Here is a 21,699-nt window from a genome sequence, read left to right as displayed (position 1 = left end):
TCCTGGGTGGGAAGGAACCAAGCATGCTTTCCAATTCTCTCTTTTGATTCCAAAACCCAATGTTAACATAGGACCGATCATTTTTAAAACAAGATGGTAGTATAAGTCATCACGTGCCACTTCCTCATTTTTAATTGGTTGCCTTGTATACATTACACTCTAGTGCACAGCGACTTTCTGAACTCCTTAGGACTACTCCATCTTACAGCTCATCCACCAAAATTAATGTTAGCCTCTTCCTGCCAATTCACCCCTTACGTCCTAGCCAAGCACATTTATAACTAGAGAACGATTACTTCACACTCAGGTTCCATTCAACTTCTCTTTATTGGTGAGTTGACCTCTTGTTCACCTTAATGACTACTCTGTCTGGCTTCTTTCCTTCCACCCATGGGGTGTACCTTCAACCCTCTTGGACTTTTTCTGCACATTCCACTCCACGGAACTTCTCCACCGTCCAACAGTCAAATCATTCCCTGTTATTTTCAATCCATAACAAGTTCGGTTCATAGCACACACTAACAGTTTGCCACTATGAGCCACGTCACAGTGTTTCTTAATAAATATTTTGTATATGTTTCTAATTATGGTATAAATTATTTTATCCAGTGATCTACATCTTAGGCTTGATCTGTTGCCTCAAACTGGGGACAGAACCCACAATCTGGGTATGTGCCCTGATAGAATTGAACAGGTGAACTTTTAGTGCACGGGGTCATGCTCAACCAACTGAGCTAGGGCCAGATTCCTTTTTCTGTGAGATCAGATTCATACTGACTAAGGAATCCACTGTAAATTGAGGGTAACAGAGTGTAAAAATGTTCACCCTTTGGACAAATTTACCGTTTCATCTATCCTTTTCACCACATACACTATTTCCAACAAAAACGATGAGCATTCTGGCTTCTTCTCCAAGAGACATTCTGGCTGAGTATAACAGAGTAGGAAGAACACATTGTGTTTCCTGCAAAAAGTCAAGTTGACATACTTATTTCAGTTGCTTTTTTTTTTTTTTTGTAATTAATTGTTCTACTATCTGGAGCAAACATTTATCTATGTCAGATATTTGAATATGTAGATTACATTCATAGTGTCTGTGAAAGGGGCCTTTAATGAGCTGAATATACCAAAATCTGTTCTTTAAACAGAGCTTCCTGTCCTATTACTCTGAATGAATTACCTGAGAAATTTATTTAGGAACAACTCTATCTGCTTTTAGTGTTCATTACTAGGCAGCAGTTTAGTGAGACATCATTCAAGATGATAATGGCTTGAATTATTTCGAGCCCCCAAATATTAAGGAATCTCCTGCAAGTGACCAGAATTTATAGCTGTGGCTTGCATGGTAGCTTAGCAGTTCACATATGGCTTATGTCAACGGCAGAAACAACGTTGTTTTCTAAATCACATTGATTTGTTATGTGGTATTGAAAGATCTTAAACAGAATCAAGGTCCATAAATTGCAGAATGTAGTCCTCCAAACTTCTTATCTGTGTTTCAGTCCTGTCAAAATGAGCCCAAGAGCCAAGCATTCTATGTACACAATGCTACTAGTCAAAGAATAAGAACTGAGACCATTCAATTTCCTCTATTTTTGGCAAGAAGCCAGACTGACATTTTCTTTTCTGTTAGTTTTGGCAAGGAAGAAAGAGAGAGGAAACTTTACTGCTCAGTTACTGATGGTTTTTCTATTTTGTTTTTATTAAAAATGTTGAAACATGGGCCCTTTGTCAAAATTATTTTATTATTGAAGGGTGGGTGGGGTGAATGAACTGGCAACTGTTCAGAAAACCATTAACAGCACTGATAATGGGCAATCTTATTTTGGTTCCCCAACACAGAAGTGCTTAATTGCAATAAATTATACTGCAGTCTGTGACTGATGTGCATGTTTAATGAATTGGTACAGACTTGGAGGTTAATCTGCTGGGAGGTAACAAACTTAGCCCATCTGATATTGCAATAAAAAGTATGCTCTTTTTAAGTTACGTGCTGATGTATTTTGGGCATGAAACTAAAAGAGTGAGTTTTCATTGGCCGCGGATTTGTTAGGTCTCCAAGACTAAAACATTGAAAAACCAACATCCGTAATGGTGACATGTGAATTAAAACAAAACTTAAGTACATCAGCAGTGGAATGCAACCCACCCAGACTGAGAGATTGGCGGCCATCAAAGAACATATAGAAGATGCAGTGTGCTCTCAGAAAACAATTGCTCTTGAACCAAGCTATCTTTACCTATGCAGTGGATTCTATTTTCTAGTTCTCAAGTTATTTCTACAACTAGAAAACAAGTACTTTTTCTGCACAGTTCTGCGATAAATATCCCTTGGAGTTGATTGAGAAATAATACTTTCCTAGGAAGTAGAGAGAGAAAATTATTTTACAAACCTAAATGCAAAACTGAGTATTAATGAGGAAGACACTAATAGTAGATCTGCTGATGGTCATGAGCTCACTGCCAACGTGAATGGAGAAAAATTGGTAAAACTAAGCAACAGAATACTTTACTATGTGAAAAGATTTGCAGATGAGGAAGCATGGGAGACGATTCTCTATTTTTTTAACCAAATAGTATCCATTTGTAATGTGGATATTTAGATCAGAAAGTGAGACATATAAGCAGAGAGTGAGATAGTTTCATAGAAAACATTTCTGCATATTAATGTCTTGTGTTTGTTTGTTTTTTCTCCTCATGGAGTAAGTATCCTGACATTGAGGATATCAGACTAAAAAAATATTTGGAAGTCACATCCCCTAGCTATGCTGCCATTGAAAGAAAAAGTAAATGACTAATTAAAATGCTTAGTCTGCCTAGAATTCCTATCTGTAGGTTTTTTATGGTGTCCTTTGCAGATGATTTAGTGAAAAATTGCTGACAATTAGGGTCCTTGAGAAAAGTTAAAATATGAAGTACCATGTTTCCAAAAGAAGATAAGAACCACTCTTCCAGATAAATCAATCAAAAGGTCTGTTTTGATAAAATTATCTAAGTGACTGTATAAGAGGTTGTAAAGAATAGAATTATAATGAGAGAATTTGCCTAATTGGAGACATTGTGCAGGGTCTTCTAAGATAGATGTCTTCATTTTTTTTGGCAACGTTTTCATGTTTACTGACCATACCTGTGGATTCTTCCATATGTATCTTTTATAGAGTATTAGTAATGAAAACCTGCAATGAAATGAAAGAAACTCTAATGCTGCATTACTTCTTAAAGTTCAGAGTTACTAATTTCTAAGCTACAGACATTTGTGGTGTGTGTGTGTGTGTGTGTGTTTTCTGAACTTTCATATTGAAGACATTGCAATCATTTTCATATTCTACAGGATAAAACAATTTTATGTTTTAGGCAATTTCAGTGATATACTTAGCTCTCTCTTTTTAAATAAGACAATATATTAGAGGCCATTTGTTCAGATCTTATTCATGCAACCATGACTTGGTCAAATATATCTTTATTATAAATATACCAATGCTCCTTTTTAGTCATGCCACAGAATAATATAATATAAAAATTTGTCAATTTGCTTCTAATGACTCCTTTCTATCTTAATTTATATATAATGAATTACCTAACTCATCTACTTGTATGCATTGCCTAAAATCAAGGAGGAGTTGGTTATAGGCAGCCCAGAAAAAGGATTTATACAGTAGTTGAAGCCAGAGGTCCAATATTTCCTTCTTTGAAGAAAGACAATTTCTACCAACCTCATTTTTTGTGTATTGGGGAGAGAAGATTGCACATAAGAATAAGGATGGCAGGACCCCTTTTATGCAGTGGTGTGGGGCCCAAGTAAATGTTACAATACCTCTCTCCACAAACTGGTAATTTTTTTCTGGTTGGGAGGAATTCACAGTGTAGTCTCAATTTGCACTCTGACCACTTACAGCATTTTATTTTATTTTTTAAATATATTTTATTGATTTTTTACAGAGAGGAATAGAGAGTTGGAAATATCAATGAGAGAGCTGCCTCTTGCACATCTCCTACTGGGAATGTGTCTGCAACAAAGGCACATGCCCTTGTCCAGAATCGAACCCAGGCCTCTTCAGTTCGCAGACTGACGCTCTATCCACTTAGCCAAACCGATTTTGGCCACTCAACAGCATTTTAAATTTGCCCTCAAAATGTAAGTTTGAATTTGTGTAAATGCCCAACATAAAACTAACTAAAATGTTAGATTTGATGACAAATTATTTAAAACAGTTTTAAGGGAATGGGTATTTTTAAAGAGGCTTTTCTTTTATTTTTTTAAATATCAAATGAAGATGGTTGACTTAAGTAACAAGTAATATTGTTTAAAAAGTTGAAAAAGAATTATATTCATTAAAAAAATAGCCTGAAAAAAAGCCATAGAACATATGGAGAAAACTTGGAAGTAGTCAAGAGATACGTTCAATATGTTGAGCAGAATTTTGTATTTGCAAATCCTACAGATTGTATTCAAATTATATCTTCATCCTAGCCATCATGATATTTTGGCTAGCTCTCTAGAGGGAAGGGATTTGCTGACCTAAATACTGGACTGGACCATCCTGGTATAGTTTAAAGTTTCTTCATTGATTACAGAATATCATGTTCACTGAGAGCAGAAGATGAATGGCACACTGTATAGAATCATATCCTGAAGGAGGCTGAAAGCAAAGTCCCCACATTCAACAGTAAAATGGAACTTCATGGAAATACAGGATGTTAGGGAGAGAACTTGAATACACTGTACTTTGCATATGTTTAGGGATTTTAACAATTATTTGTGATTGTGACTGAGAGGAGAGAGTTGTTTTTATTTCTTGAAGGAATGTACAAAATAAAGATGGTGATGAAAAGGAATGGATGAAATCTTGCTTGGAGACTGTCAAGGTGATGATAGAATGATGGAGTGAGGAGGGTCATTGTGATGTGGCAGAAGACAAGAAAGAAAGTAAATAGTATGCTAATGAACGCTTTTCCCTTCTTGGTAGTATTTCTAAAGATAGACACATATAAAGTTTAAAGTTCTTGGTAAAAACAAACAATATGGTAAAAATGTTTTCTTACAAAATCTGTCAAGTTAGTTTTACTCTAGAAAGCAATATTTGCTCAGCTATACATCTTATAATTTATAACCTTATGCCTAAATGTTAGTTTTGAAAAAGGTTGAATACCAATTTAGATCAATCTATAATATTTAAGGAACTCAAGTAGCTAATATTATTAATCATATATTATCCCATTGAAATAGTGTTATGAACGTGCACTCTGAAAAACACACAGCTGTCATCTTGTAATGAGGAAACTAGACTTAAAGAAGTCATATTTCCAAAGCACACATATAGGTAATACCTGTTCAAATTAAAGCCACATTTTTTTGGATTATGATGCTAGTACACTTTCAAGTGCACTGCCATTATGAATAAAAAGTTTATTTTTTACTTAAAATATTTTTATATGCAGAGGCAAAAGACCCAGAACAGGCAGCACAATATTAAAAGAGAACAAAGTTAGAGGACTGACACTACCTAACTTTAAGATTTAATATAAAGCTACAGTAGTCAACATTGTGATATTGGCAAAGGGTAGACATATAGATCTGTGGAACAGAATAGAGACCCAAGAAATTGACTCTCATAAATATAGTCAGCTGATCTTTGACTATTGGAGCTAAGGCAATACAATGGAGCAAAAATAGTTCTCGTCAGTAGATGGCTGGAACAACTAGACATTCGCATGCAAAAAAATTAATCTAGACATAGACTTTGTACCCTTCCCAATAATTAAGTCAAAGTAGATCACAGACCTAAAGGTAATTTACAAAACTATAAAACTCCTAAAAAGATAACATAGGAAAAAATGATCCCGAGTATGACAATAACTGTTTATATACAATACCAACAGCAAGATTCATAAGTAATACGCAGGACTTCATTAAGATGACTTTTGTTCTGAGAAAGACAATGTCAAGAAAATGAGAAGACAGCCATATTGTGGGAGAAAATATCCATAAATGATACTTCTGATAAAGGACTATTAACCAAAATATAAAAAGGAAAAAATTGGAGTAAAAAAATTAGCCACCAAAGATTGCTTTGTCTTCCCTAAGTTTATCTGGTTATTAGCTGGAGTATATCCTATGGTATTTTTAAGCCAATTAAATAGGTGCTTTCATCAGAGTTCAGTAAAATACAGAAAACATATTTTTATAAAAAGGAACAATTTGAATGCTTGTGATTCTATTTAACTTGAATGGGAAAATAAATTTATTTTGTCCTAAATTCTTGAATGATTGGATCCATTTAGGACATTTTGAAAGACTTTCATCTTATGTATTTTGAATATGGAAATGTCTGAAGAGTTCATATCTTGACTAAAACTTATAGAGCAGAATGAGGTTATTTATTGCTAAAATAACATTTTCTTCCTTTTTACATTTTTTGAGATATCAAGAAAAGGGATTTGGGGAATCTTTTCCTGTTCTGCATAGAAGAAAAATGACACAGGTTTTGGTTTTAGACTCTCTCGCGTTTTGCTTATAGGTTTTAGGACCTTTTAAGTCTAATTCATTATTTGTATAAAGAAGATAAATTTGAAGTAGCATAGGATGAACCAAGTTGAACTAGGAATGTCAAGTACTTAGTATATTATATAGAGAGTGTGATAAAAATACTATTTCAAGGTCCCCCTATTTGTACAATAGACTCAGAAGAAATTGTTAAATTATGGTCATAGAGATTCTGTTTTAAAAAGACTTTCTAAATTATTTATTTATACACAAATATTGGCAAAATTTAGACTGTTTATAATGCTATTAAAATGTACCCATTTTATTTCAACTCAAAATTATCCCTCGGTAGCCTGTCAAGAACTTGGTAGAGTTGCTTTTGAGTGAAGATTTAGATTTTTCTAGGGATTTTCCTCTTGTTGGTTACATTAAACGGAGTTGACAACTGCCACAAAAGAAAGTATTGTTCAGAAAGCCACAGCTGGGACCGTTGATGAGATGTTGAGGGCTTCAGCAAGCTGAGTGGAAAAGAGGAAAGGCTGATAGGGCTCCTACTCCAGATGAAATATAGAGGTGCCCAGTGAGGAGAAAATTGCGAGCTCACCAAAAACGTGTACATATGGAAAGTGATTCCTTTCCATACAGATAAATAAAAATCATGACGCGGTACATAATCACAAAGAATCATTTCAGCGGCAGTAAGTCCTTTTTCTGGAAGAAGTCCTAAAGCACCTTCCATTTGATCTAATTAATTTTGTCAGACATAGTACCATATTTCAATGAACCAGCTCATTAACAGTTTTGATCCCTGACTATGTTGAAGTTTGATTGTAAGGGGCAAGCACCATGCACACCAAGGCTGCATTGACTGAAGCACAATTGCTTTCAGATTTCAGAAGGTAGGAGAAGGTGGAGGAAGAAACTTTCTCTCAAATAAATTCATCTTGGATTAACTACATACAGCCTACGTGTTACTTTCCTAAGAAGGTCTGTATTGATTAAACCCTGTTGCTTTTGAAGTTCTTGTTTTCCTTTTTATCACATCACATTTGTCATTCTTACTTGTTCACTTACATGATGGGTTTTATCGTTAGACACTCCAGTCAGTCATATTGGTGATCCACTAAGAAAGAACTCTAGCTTCATAGCAAAGGTGAAAAGGAATTACAGAACAGGGCTAAGAAAACAATGACTTGAAGATTTCTTTCATTTTACCACAACAATACAAATATTAATTAAAAAACAAACAAACCGTGCTCTCTGTGTGAGTGTGGATATTCTGTCCATTCTCTTTTTCTATGAAATGTTATGACATGACATTCACATGTACGAGCAGAAAGAGCCTGCTTTCCCCAGCACCGTGCTTAGAGTGGCATTTATGAGTATGATCTGATGTTTAAAGATAACTCGGCAAACCTACTGCTTCCCCACCATAACGCACAACTCCTTATTTTGTGTTGCTGTTTCTTTGACATAAACGATCCCAGCAGCTCTTTGCTAGAAGCTCTGTATCCTTTGGAGGAAAGCCCCCTCTGCCCATTTCCTCAGTCGCTGGCAAGGCTTCAACTTCTATTCATTCTCTCCTTTGCCAGGGACAGTAGTCTTCATGTTGGAATTCCTTTGAGGTGTGTTTCCGAGAAGGATTCCCTCACAGCAAATGGACAGGCACACACACACACACTCAAGGGTTTGAAGATCCATTGCCGAGAGAGTCACAAGCAGTGGCTACACACGTTCTTACTGTCACTGACTGTTGCTCCACCTAAGGACATAATGAAATGTATTCTTAATTTTTGGCCCATCCATGTTGGTTAATGTAAAATGCCTCAAATCTTACGTCTTAGGTGGTTTTTGGTACCGCTTTTATAAAAGGTATAAACTTACACACGTTGAGTACTGCTTGTAGCTAAGTGGTCTCTGTATGCTAATACATTTCAGCGTAGCATGGCATAATACCTTTGTGACTGTTTAATTTCTCCACAGAGTTTAGGGGTAGCTAGACTTCATAATTTCTGACAAGTGACTTTTAAATTATACCTTGAATATTTTTCGGAAATTTCTTTGGATATTATTTTCTAGCTAAAAGTCTACATTGAGCAAGGGATAAATCTACATATTTACCTATTTGGTGGCTATTAGTACATTAAATGTATCTTCATTATTCTCTTAAACTCTAAAGTGACCTGCTCTAGAGTTAAATCCACTCAGCCTAACTGGAAAGATTCTTTCTTGTGTCTTATTTCCTTTATGGTTATTATGGAACCAAGGATAACACATTGAACTATCTCACGTTATTCAGGGCAGTGTGGACATAATCAGATCTGTGCCTCTTTAAGAACCTAACTTGCTGCCTAGAACTAATTTTGATTACGGGGGGTGTCTCACATGTGATGTATTTTTTATTAGAAAATCTTTGAGGCAGACATGATACTAACATATCATAAAATATATACTATCTTATTTCTTCTCAATATAATGGTATCTATTCCTGACCTTGATTAACTAGACATTTATTCAAAATTGTACAAATAGAGGGAGGGGGAAACCATTCGTGTTATCAAATTTCAGTTTAAGTCCAAGACTGGCTTGACCAATATAATAAAGTTCTTAGTGTCCTCAGAACATCAGAGAACTTACTATCCGTGGTTTGGTCTTTGAAGTCACCATGACACCATCGCCTCTGATAAAAGAGTTTATTTATAACTTGCTCAGCTTATGTCCTTTCCCACTGAATCAGCAGGCTTTCTAAGGTTTGAGGATATAATTTCAAGGACTGTTAAACCTCTGTCAAAGTTTGGTTGGCCCCCTGAGGGGCCCTGTGTTTCAACATTCTCTTTGCTAAAACAAGACTTCTCAAGAAAGTGCTCAGAAAACTGACAGCTTCAAGTACCACCGGTTTTGTCATTTGAAGTGGCATTTAATCTGAAAAATAACATTAGCAAATCAGCATATAATTGGCTTTCTATTTCCTTTTCCCAGCCCTCACTATTTATTCTTTTTGATTAGGCTAAGACACAAGTCAAAATTATACTTGATACAGCAATTTCCTTATCTCTTTTAGAAAGCTATTCCTATACACACACAAAATTAAGTAGTATCCTTACTTGAAGGAAGGAGAAAATTTATATTTTAATAGGGACTGTTCATATTTCTGATGTTCCTTTTGCATTGTCTCCTTTATTATTCATATATTCACTGAAGTTTAAGGGGACTCTTTGCCAACAAAACTGTGAATTAATTGAGCAATAAATATATAAAGGAAAATCTACATAAAACTCTTTCACTTCTACATTTAATTTCTCTTTGGTCCTCTCTTACTTTTCAAGTTTCCCCACATCTTTGTTCTTAGCTCTTTTTCACCACATTATACTGTCTTCACCTTTTAGCCATTAAGCTAAAGGATGAATAGGAAATACCTTCTCTGATATCTGGACCCTCCTGATACCTGCTTAGATTATCATTCAACATAATTTGGCTTCTAGCTTCCTTTATTAATATCCTCTCTTATTGTTATCTTTTCTCACACAGTAAGGTTTTGTTAAATAGAATTCCTCTAAATAACAGTCTTATAATTAATATTTAACTTTAATTTGTTTCACAGTGCTTTGTTTGACATCACTATTGTCTGTAGAAAATATATGCACACATCATTTTTAAAATATGTTTTCATTGATTTCAGAGAGGAAGGGAAAGGGGAGATATGGAAACATTAATGATCAAAGAGAATAATTGATCCATTGATTAGCTGCCTCCTATATGCCCCCCATTGGGGATAGAACCTGCAACCTGGACATGTACCCTGACCAGAATTGAACCATGACCTTCTGGTTCATAGGTCAATGCTCAATCACTGAGCCACACTGATGGGCTTGATTCAACTTCTTTAATAGATACAGGCCTGTTTGTATTGTCTGTTTCTTATTATCTAAGTTAAGGCATATTATGTTTTACAAAGGATTGGTCTATTTACCTAGGTTATCAAATATGTGAGCATAAAATTGTGTATATTCTTTTATTATTATTTTAATATTCATGGGATCTGTAGTGATGTCCCCTTTTCATTTCTTATATTAGTAATTTTTGCCTGTTTGTTTCTCTAGTTAATCTACTGAAAGACTTATCAATTTTATCTATCTTTTTTTTAAAAAAAAAACAGCTTTTGGTTTTATAAATTTTTTATAATCATTTCGTATCTCTTTTTTATTTATATCTGCTCTAATTTTTATTATTTCTTTTCTTCTGCTTACTTTGGATTTAGTTTGCATTTCTTTTTCTAGTTTCTTAAGATAGAAGTTTATATTATTGATTTTAGAGACATTTCTAATATATACATTCAGAGCTATAACATTTCCCTCTAACCACTGCTTTTGATATATCTTACAAATTTTGGTACTCATTTAGTTCAAAACATTTTTCATACTCATTTAGTTCAAAATATTTTTTGAGAGTTCTTCTTTAACTCGGTGTTATTTGGAGATGTTGAATCTACAAGTTCTAGGGATTTCCTAACTGTCTTTCCCTTATTGATTTCTAGTTTAATTCCATTGTGATCTGAAAGAAGACATTGTATGATTTCTCTATTTTTTTAAAATGTGTTAAGGTATGTTTTATGGCCAGAATATGATATATCTTGTGATCTCCAGAAGGAATGCATTACCTTGCTGTTGAATGGAGTAGTCTATATAGAAGTCAATTATTGTCCGTAGATCAATGGAATTGCTTGGTCAACTGTTTCCTTACTGATTTTCTGCCCACTGGATCTGTTCATTTTTATAGGGTCTCCAACTATAACAGTGTGTTTATCATTTCTCCTTGCAAGATCTATCAGATTTTGCCTTATAGTTTGACACCCTGTCTTAGTTGCATACACATTAAGAATTGTGTTCTTGGAATATTACTGTGGTATATCTTTCTCCATTCCTTTATTTTTAATCTATACTTGTCTTTATATTTGAAGTGTTTTGATATTTTTTAAGACAACACATACTTAGGGCTCATTTTTTAATGCTCTCTGACAATCTCCGTATTTTACATAATGTATTTAGACAATTGATATTTAAAATAATTATTGATATAACTAGATTAATATCAACCATATTTGTTATTTTCTGTTTGTTGAAATTATATTTTGTTTCTATTTTGTGTTCCACTTTTTTCTGCTTTTTAAAAACATTTTATATGATTACATTTTTTTTTCTCTTTTCTTAGTATATCAATTATACTTTAATTTTTTTTTATTTTTTTCAGTGGTTGGTCCGAAACTAATCCAAGTTGACTTTCAAATTGCACTAATTGTTAGGTAGTACAAGTACCTTATAATAACAAAATGTTCCTAATTTCTTGTAGAATTTCATACATTTAACATATATAAATATATTGTTGCTATTATTTTAAATAAATATTTATATATTAAATCAATTAAGAATAAGAAACAAAATTTGTAGGTTACATTGACTTATTCATTTGTTAATGCTTTTCCTTTCTTTATTTAAACCCAAGATTCTGACCTTTGTCATTTTCTATAAGGTGTGAAGGAACTTCTTTTAATATTTATTGCATGATAGGTCTATTGGCAATACATTCTCTATTTTTGTTTGTCTGAGAAAGTAAATATCATTTTTTGCTTCTTGTTAAATTCCTTCCTTCCTTCCTTCCTTTCTTCCTTCCTTCCTTCCTTCCTTCCTTCCTTCCTTCCTTCCTTCCTTCCTTCCTTCCTTCCTTCTTTCCTTTCATATACCTATCTATCATCTCCCTATCTATCTATCTATCTATCTATCAATTATCTATCACTTTGTCACCTGAAAAGGCCCTTCACATGCTGCTCTGTGATGCTGTTCCTCTTCCTTCATTCAAAATTCAGTATGAAACTTTGACAAACCTTATCTCACTTCTACCTCCTTGTGCTGTTTATGCAATCATTCTAATAATCCACAGGAAATGGGATGTGAATGTATGGTATGCCAAATGCCTTTGTTCTTTGTATTTTGAATAAGTTTACTCTGCCTTTTCATTTGATTTCTAGAATTTATTTTCACCAAAGCAGCTCAAAATGTATGGAATAGGGTTCATTCTCACTTTGCAATTGCTCAGGAAATATTAAACTATGAGAACTCTCAAGGGGTGTGTGGCTACCATCTACTTAGAGTTGCCATTAAATTGCATGCCCTTGAGCTCTAGGCTCAAATAAAAACATACAAATAATTATATTGATTTTTTATTGTACTGGTATTGGAGTGTCTACAATTTCTCTTTTGGCAAAATAATATTCCATCACCATGGTAGTCTTGCTTGACTTCTACAGTAAAACCTACTCTTGTTATGTGCTTGTACCAATTACAGGATTAGATAATGAAAGTTCTTTAGTCAATTTATATTTTAATCATAAGTCTAATTTCAAAGCTCATTTCTTTCATGTCATATCATCAGAATGTAATGGAACAATTCTGTTAAGGCCTGGATTAGTTTCCAATTGTATCCAGGGCCTATGAATTTGAAGCTGATTATTTTGGTCTCCAATTGACAGGTCCAATGATGATGTTTGAAGAATGCCTGAAAGCCATGTATAGATAGATCTGCCACATTTCCAGTTCTAAAACACCTTCTGTAATAAGGAGTGTCATAGTATTTTTTTGGTACAGTACATAATTTGATATGTTTTTAAAGTAGAATGATTAAATTTTATGAATCTTTTGATAGTCTTTTCTTAATATGTCAACTGAAATAGAAATCCTTCCCATCATAGGTAACAATAAAAAGACCCTATCTAATCATAATTATTTCTTCTAACAGCCAAATGACAATTACTAGAAAGAAAAATAGTTTTTAACTAAGAAAAGTAATATAAATCAGAACCAATGGGGATTTAAATCTTGCTGTCGAGTATCTAAAAGTCTTTTTCTTTTGTGAATATTATTGCTTGCATTCATTCCTATACAGAAATACCAAATTTGTTCTAAAACTTTAATAAATTGAATTAATTTATTCATGAATTTTTTATATTAATATGCATCAGGCACTGAATAAGGCACTATAATTTTAGATGTGAATAAATAGGACATCATATTCTTCAAGATGATCAATGTTAGAGAGAACAACATCTATGTAGAGTTTAAATTTGGATTACATAGCAAAACAACACCTATGATTTCTTAACACTTTAAGAAGAAAGTTATATTAAATGTTAAGGCAAATAAGTACATAGAGTGTTTCACTTTTCTCTATCATGGTTTCCCATTTTCTCACTCTCTCTCAGCTCTAGTTCTAATCATTTTTCCAGCTCCTGTCTGTCCATTCATGTATCCATATAAAACAAATTTTTACTAAATTTTAAATGCTGACATAGTAATTTTTATCATTAGTGCAGATCTTAATAAGGAAACAAAATCAACATATGCCAGAATACATCTTCAGTCAAGAGGTTATACTTCCCACATGCCAAGCTTTTAGGCATTTAACACTGGCATTCATAATTGTTTCATCAGAATTTCAAATTTCTAATTGCTGTGACATGTACACTGTAATTGTCTAGTATTTTACAGCCTTGCTGCATTGTGGCCCTGTGGAAAGTGTTAGTTGGCTATGCTGAACTCTCCCAGAATACTCTTTTCTGTATGTTCCAGGTGAGCGTGGGCCACATGAATCCAAATGATCACCTTCACTCTGACTAACAGAATACCAATCTCCACGTCTCATGGTGAGGCCTTCCTGGACCATCTAGTCCAGTGGTTTTCAATCTCCCTAATGCCACGATCCTTTAGTACAGTTTCTCATGTTGTGGTGACCCCCAGCCATAAAATTATTTTCGTTGCTACTTCATAACTGTAATTTTGCTACTGTTAATGAATTGTAGCAGCGGTTATGAGCCTTTTAAGGCTCTACAGCAGTGGTTTTCAACCTGTAAGTTGCGACCTACAGGTTGAGAACCACTAGCAGGGTCACGTAAGACCATCAGAAAACACAGATATTTACATTACAATTCATAAAAGCAGCAGAATTACAGTGATGAAGTAGCAACAAAAATAATTTTATGATTGGGGCTCACCATAACATGAGGAACTGTATTAAAGGGTCACGGCATTAGAAAGGTTGAAAACCACTGGTCTAGTCTCCAACCAATCACAGGCTGGTCCCAGATACTTGAGAGAACAGCAGAGGCAGTTCAGACCAACACAAAGCATTATGAATTAAATAAATGTTTTTTATTTGAGCCACTAAGTTTGAGATAGTTTGTTTTCCAGGGAAAAACTAATTGATATAAAAAGAATAAACAGAGATGAAAAGATATAGATGGGGATAATACTATTTGCAATTCTTTTTTGCAAAAATAGAGGTTAAATCCCTTAATTCTAGCTAATGAAGAGTATATTTTCCCAGGCTTAGATGTAGAATACTAGATGAAATTTCAAGTGTGATGAGAGTTATTAGTTGAATGAAGTCTGGTGGAAAATAAGTAGCATGTTATAGTATCTCTAATCCTTAAAAGATGGTATATAATTCAATTTTAAGATCTCAGTTGTGTCCTTATCATAGTAAATACTTTTTAATTCTTTACTTTATTGAAGGAAATATTGAGTAATATAGAATTAGACGTAACTTTTTCAATTGGAGTGTTCTGTGAAATACTGTCACACTTAATACCACATATGTGATACCATCTCATAGTATCTTATGCATTGACCATCTACCTGACTTGTAGTTCTTGTTATTTGTGATATTTTGTATCTAAAATCCTTGTATACATGGAGGATGTACTTTTCACAGTGTGTGCCCTTGAACATCTGTGCCAGAAACAACTGGAGTGTTTGTTTGAAATGCAGATGTTTGGACTTACCCCAGCGCTTCTTACAGAGTCTTCAAGGTTGTGGTTAGGAATTCCATCTCTTAGTAAATATCCATACAAACACTAAAGTCTGAGAATCTTACAATAGACCTTGGCATAGTTCTAGGTGCTAAGAAAATGTTTTTAAAAATGAATGGCGAACAGGAATATTGGTGCATAGTTGAAAGTCTTAATACATAAAGTTGTCTATATAATTTATATAGCAATAGTTCATGTCTATACCTATATTCTTAATATTTATTATATTAAATGAATATTTTATGTAAAGTTTAAATAAAAATAATTATGTTTACATTTGTGTAGTTAATTTTAGAAAGTATTGCCCAATTTTCCCTTAAGAATTAAACATAAACCTGCACAAACACTGAAAGTATAACTTAATACCCAGTTGCCATTGGAATTACATGAGTTACTCATCAGTCTGGGTCTGGTGTAACTAGCAAAAAAAAGAACACCTTTTCCCTTAATTTGGCAGAAGCCTCTTCTGTGAATCTTGAGACAAAATAAAAAATGAGGAAAGCAGAAGGTCCCAGCTGAAGGTAGGAAAGTCTCTGAACTAGTGTCTGTCTGTATGGCAGATGTGTGTACAGACTCTATATACAATTGAAATTCAAAAAAGAGTTAAACCTAAGTTCTTAGCAATTTTACCCAAGTCCATCTTTATAAAAAAAAAAAATGAAACAAGTTTTTAAGGCAGATGTCATCATTATCTTAATACCTTGAGGGAGTAATTGGAAACAGCAATAAATAAACTCCACATCGATGTTAGCTTTAAAAGTGTGGTGGTAGAGATGATCTAAAGAACATATGAGAATCATGATTAAAAGTAGTCATGTGTGGTCTGGAAGAAATAAAATGCTCAAAGAGTGTAGTCATTTCTCAAGGATGAGTTTCCGACTTTGCAAATATTTCATAAATTCTGTCTCAACCTGGTACCAAACTGCAGTCTGAATTAAAACTATGAATTAAGAATATAGCATAGCTTAGAGGAATACCAATGCCACTTCTACCCTCTGGTTACTTGTAATTTCTATTACCTATTCAAAAGAATAAAATTATTCTATTCTGTACATTTGATTCAAAACCAAAGGAGGAAAAGTGTAAAAAACTATTTCCCTGCACTTCCACAAATCAACTACATAAAGACATTCTAACAACTAAGAGTCATGGCAACCATAGTTTTGGGAACAGATGCGTAATTGGAAGAAGGAGGCGGTGCTGATGTTACCTTCCTGTTCCTTTGAATATATGTCGTTGCCCCAAAGAGCGAATGAGCCCACATGGCATCCAAACTAAGCAGATTTTGTGTGAGTCCAGAATATGCCTTTTAGTCATGAAACTTCCATTGAGTGCATGTGTCATCTAGAGTGAGAAGCATGTTTTCCAAGTCTGGTTTTGTAGATTTCTCAGAATCCCTTTTGATCCTTTTAATTTTATTAACTGAGATGGAAACCTCTTGACATCAGAATTTTTGCAAAGTTTGTTCCATATTCCTGTCCCTGAAAGCTTTTAAATACCTACGGGTTGGTCCAGATTGTCACCTAATGAATAAAAAAATCTTCCAAAAGTCTTTAGCATTTGAGGCTATTAGTTGCCATAAAATTGGGAATGATTATATTATCCCTGTAAAAACAAATTAAAACCTTAGGTTTATTCCACTATTTTTCCATTATAAAGAGAGACTTTCCAAAGTCACTAAAGCATTATGTTTGCCAAAAATGTTTAATCTGTCATTTCTTTGGACTAGTTTGTAGCCAATGCAAAGTTATAGAAAAACAACCAAATAACAGTATGAGCAACCAATCAATAAAATCTGGAAAATAAGACCAGATAGGATTATTGTCCCATTCTTTTGAAGAAGCTGATGTCTTAAATAAAGGGCACAGTTAGAGGGGGAAAACTATAGTACATTTAAGTGATTTTAGACAAAAAGCAACCATGTAATATATATAGTCTTTGGATGATCCTGGTTTGAATAAACTAATTGGAAAACACTGCTATGGAAAACAAAAGAAAATAAACATACACATACATAGGTATGGAAAAATAAGGGGGAGTTAAAAATTAACTGATATTAGATAGTTTTATGTAATTATTAATTTGATTACATTTGCTAAAAGCATCATGGTTATATAGGACAATATCTCAATTCTAAAGATGTGTACTATAATATTTAAAGATAAATTGTCATGATGAATGCAATTAACTTTAAAACATGTAAGCAAAAGAAAAACTCTGAGTAAACTAGGCTGATGAAGCAAATCTATCTATTATATTTATATAAAAGCCATGTGTCTATCTGATCCTTCGACCATCCAACTGGTAGCAATGATATGCACTGACCACCAGGGGGCAGATGCTCAATGCAGGAGCTGCCAAGCTTTGGTGACTTGGCAGCTGCAGCTCTCGAGTGATGCACCCTGGAACCAGAGAGGAGGGAGCCCAATTCTGGGGGGTGTCACCTGAGAACTGCCCTCTCACAATCCGGGTCCCCTCAGGGGGTCTCAGAGAGCTGGTTTTGGCCTGATCCCTGCAAGTCAGGCCAAGGGACCCCATCAGTGCACAAATCCATACACCGGGACTCTAGTATTACATAAAGTTTACTAATTATAAAATTTCACTTTTAATTATATGGTTTTATTATGCTATTTATTATCTGATTATTTTGAAAAATTATAGTAAATATAAAAAGGACATAGTTATCTTTCTTAATATAGTCAATTTCAAATTTTTTTTTTATGAGAATGGGCGTTAGATATCTAGAAAGTAAGAATTTTAGAAGCCAAGAACTCTTTGTGGTAAGAGTTCTGCATTCAAGTAAAATCACAGGTGAGGGCCTAGTCCAATCACTTTCTCACCTTCAAACCCAGTGAGTAAAGGACTTTTCAATCAGATTTAAAATAAGAACAATAATCCTTGTCACCCTCCCATGTCAAGTGGGTGTTATAATGATGAATGAGCTCCAGGAATAGACTTAGCCTGCTGATGTATTTGTAACCCATATGGCTGCATCACCCTTTGACTTTGCTAAGTTACATTTAGTATGCTACAAATAAAATTTCTGTCACGTTTGGCTTTAAAAACCACTCTCCTAGAAATTCGGGTTTTCATAGGCTGGCGAAGAATTGTCACTAAATCCCATGTAGAGAACTGATGTTACTATGCTCCTATTGGGTGATTTTGTATAAGTTAAAATGAAACTTTGTTGGCATTTAAAAAACTTTTTTTTTCAATTCTTTAAAAAGCAGCTTAATTGAGATATACTTAATATCTCTGCACATATCTAATATACATATAGTTTGATTAACTTAGACATGTATATACCTGTAAAATTATCACTACAATCTAGGTAGTAAATAAATCTACCTTCTCTAAAAGTTTCTTCATGCCCCTTTAAAATCTATTTTTCCTTAAGAATAATTGGGTAGTGCTCTGCATTCCATGTAGTCTATGTTCAGTATTAAATCAAGCAAATATTTAGTAGAGGTCCAGTCTTTTTAATACTAATAACATCAAAATTAATATGTAAGTCAGGAAATAAAATCTTATAGGATATTATTACATGGTTGTTAAAGTTTTTTAATTCCTTTACCAAAAAGTGTTTATTGTGTGTGATAGTGGCACAGATTATTCCAATACTTCTGGACTAGAAACATTTCACACTCTAATTTAGAAAAGAATTTTTTTTATTTTTAGTTGTTCAGTTCAATTCAGCAAATATTTATCATAGAAGTTTTTGTTTTTGTTTTTTTTCTCCCCTGTGTCAGGTGGCATTTCATAAGAGCCTGTTCAGGAAAATTCATCTGTGTGCCTTTTGGAATTTATTTACATTTTCAGTTAATCTTAGAAAATCCTTGTACTTCTCTCCATTCCAAGAAAAAGATATCCTGGGCATCTATTTAGACTTGTTTCCATGAGCGCAGACAGCATAGAACTGGACCACAGGTACGGAGTTTAGAATAAATCAAAATTGGCGTGGATTCCTAAGTAGCAATGCACTTTGGAAATAACCTAAACATTCAAATCAAATTGAAGAGTCAGAAAGAGAGAACATTTTGTTCTATTAAAACCTGAAGCGTTTGCAGCTGCAATCAGGCTAAGACCAATGAATAGGAGTCACCGCCAGAATAGTGCCCCCTGGTCACCTTTGGCCTTACCCAGGTTCGTGAGGAAGCTTCTTAGAGACCAAGTCTTCGCAGATGTCAGTGGAGCTGGGTGCTCTACCTTAGCTTAGCATGATGGCTACATTGCTTGTACTAAGAACTTTCTGAAAGCAGCCTCCCTGTGAAAAAAAGGGCCTCAAATAAGGAAACTCCGCCTGTGCAGAGAGGGTTCATATATCAGTGAGAGGGCCCATGGCTTCTGCCCAGGGAACATTTAGGGATTAATCAAGCCTTAAGACAGGAAGGAACGCTTTCTTGAACGGTAGACCTCTCAATTGCTACAATTTCAGTGCTTACCGTCTTATTTGCAAAACCAAAGACATTTAAAGGGCCCAATTGAATATTAGGCACTCAGAAAATAAATCTCAGTAATTTCTTGGTACTATGACAAATTCAGAAGAAGAAGCATTATTTTAGCATACACAGAATTGATAAACACAACGGCAATGATTTCTATTTCGGTGATCTGTATGGTATAGAAAAAGTAGAAATGTAGTCATTTGATACTGGTTAGATATAGTGGTTTTTCAATAGTGATACTTTGTATCAAAGTAACATTTTTGAAAATTCATTGGATAAATATTTATTGAGCACCTACTAGTGGATGGAAATATCCTAACAGCGAGCCTTCCTACATGATGAAAATATTTGTATTTGATGTACAACAATGTTTACAATTGTATTTATGACAATTAGGAATGCATTCAGATACAACTAATAAATGCTGACTTTAGTGACTTAAAAGAGTATTTATGCCTATATCTTTTCATGTTGCAATTAAATTTGAAAACAGAAGCTCTGATGTTGATTCACAGATACAATAATGTTAGGACAGTGTCTTGGTCTTTCCCTTATGTTGGTAAATGGCTGCACTGGATCTAGGAACCAGGCCATATTGAAAGTATAGAGCAGTAGGAACAAGTGGCCCAGCCTTGTCTATCTCTTTTTTTAGGAAAACTAGAAGCTTCTAGAAAAATACCTATCAGATGTGTTCATCTTTTATTGACCAGAACTGAAATATATGATCACTAGTGGTTATAATAAAAGTGGGGAAATCAAGCCGAAGCCGGTTTGGCTCAGTGGTAGAGCGTCGGTCTGCGGACTGAAAGGTCCCAGGTTCGATTCCGGGCAAGGGCATGTACATTGGTTGCGGGCACATCCCAAGTAGGGGGTGTGCACGAGGCAGCTGGTCGATGTTTCTCTCTCATCGACGTTTCTAGCTCTCTATCTCTCTCCCTTCCTCTCTGTAAAAAATCAATAAAATATATTTAAAAAAAAAAAAAAAAGTGGGGAAATCAAGTATCTAGTAATGGGGAGCAGGAATGTTATGATTGGCTTGGATTAATCACAATTCATTGCCAAGAGGTGGCTATATTACTACTGGGATTATAATCAAGTTTCTAGTAAAGGAAAGGAAATGTTGTTGAGTAGGAAAATCAAAGTGTGCCACAGTATGTTTCAATCTTCTCTTCCTACAGAATATCATTTTATGCTTATTCCACACAAAATTTTAGGTATAAGTGAATAATATAATACATTTTAAAAGGTATTGGTTTAAGTAGTCTAGAGAATTAAAACATAAGAATTTAATTGGACATTTTATCTTTGTGTTTATATAACCTATGACTATGTAAAGGAAAATATCTAAGAATTACAAAAAGACCATCAAATTATTATAATAAAAAAAAACACACCAATATGTTACAATAAAAAGAAAAATGGCATAGTAGTCAAAATATATGGCTTACTATCTAGCACCCACAAATACTGAGTGGTGTGGGCTTGGACAATTTCTGTTACCTGTCTGGTTGGTTCATTAACAAATTTTGTCTCTAAAGTTCATAAAACTCACTCTGGTGAAGTAATGCTGGTGAAATAAAATATAGACCTTTGCTTGAAATATTTGATAATTATATATAACTTTATAGTTCAAAAAATATTTTATTTTCTGGCTTAAATGAAAAATTATGTCTGATAGTTACATTGAACTTATTGTTGATTCAAAAATATTTTAAATATAGCTTATTTAAGAATAAAACAAGAGAGGTAAGAAACACTATACAGGACGGGCAAAAGTAGGTTTACAGTTGTGAGTACGCAAAACACAGAATTTATTCCTGTGTTATTACTTATTATTTTTATTTTTGTAAACCTACTTTTGTATTATTTTTGTAAACCTACTTTCCCCCACCTGTAAATGGTGAACTAAGACT

The sequence above is a fragment of the Pipistrellus kuhlii genome, unplaced genomic scaffold (genome assembly GCF_014108245.1).
Source record: "Pipistrellus kuhlii isolate mPipKuh1 unplaced genomic scaffold, mPipKuh1.p scaffold_m20_p_10, whole genome shotgun sequence".
Classification (NCBI taxonomy): domain Eukaryota; kingdom Metazoa; phylum Chordata; class Mammalia; order Chiroptera; family Vespertilionidae; genus Pipistrellus; species Pipistrellus kuhlii.
This window is presented reverse-complemented; position numbering follows the sequence as displayed.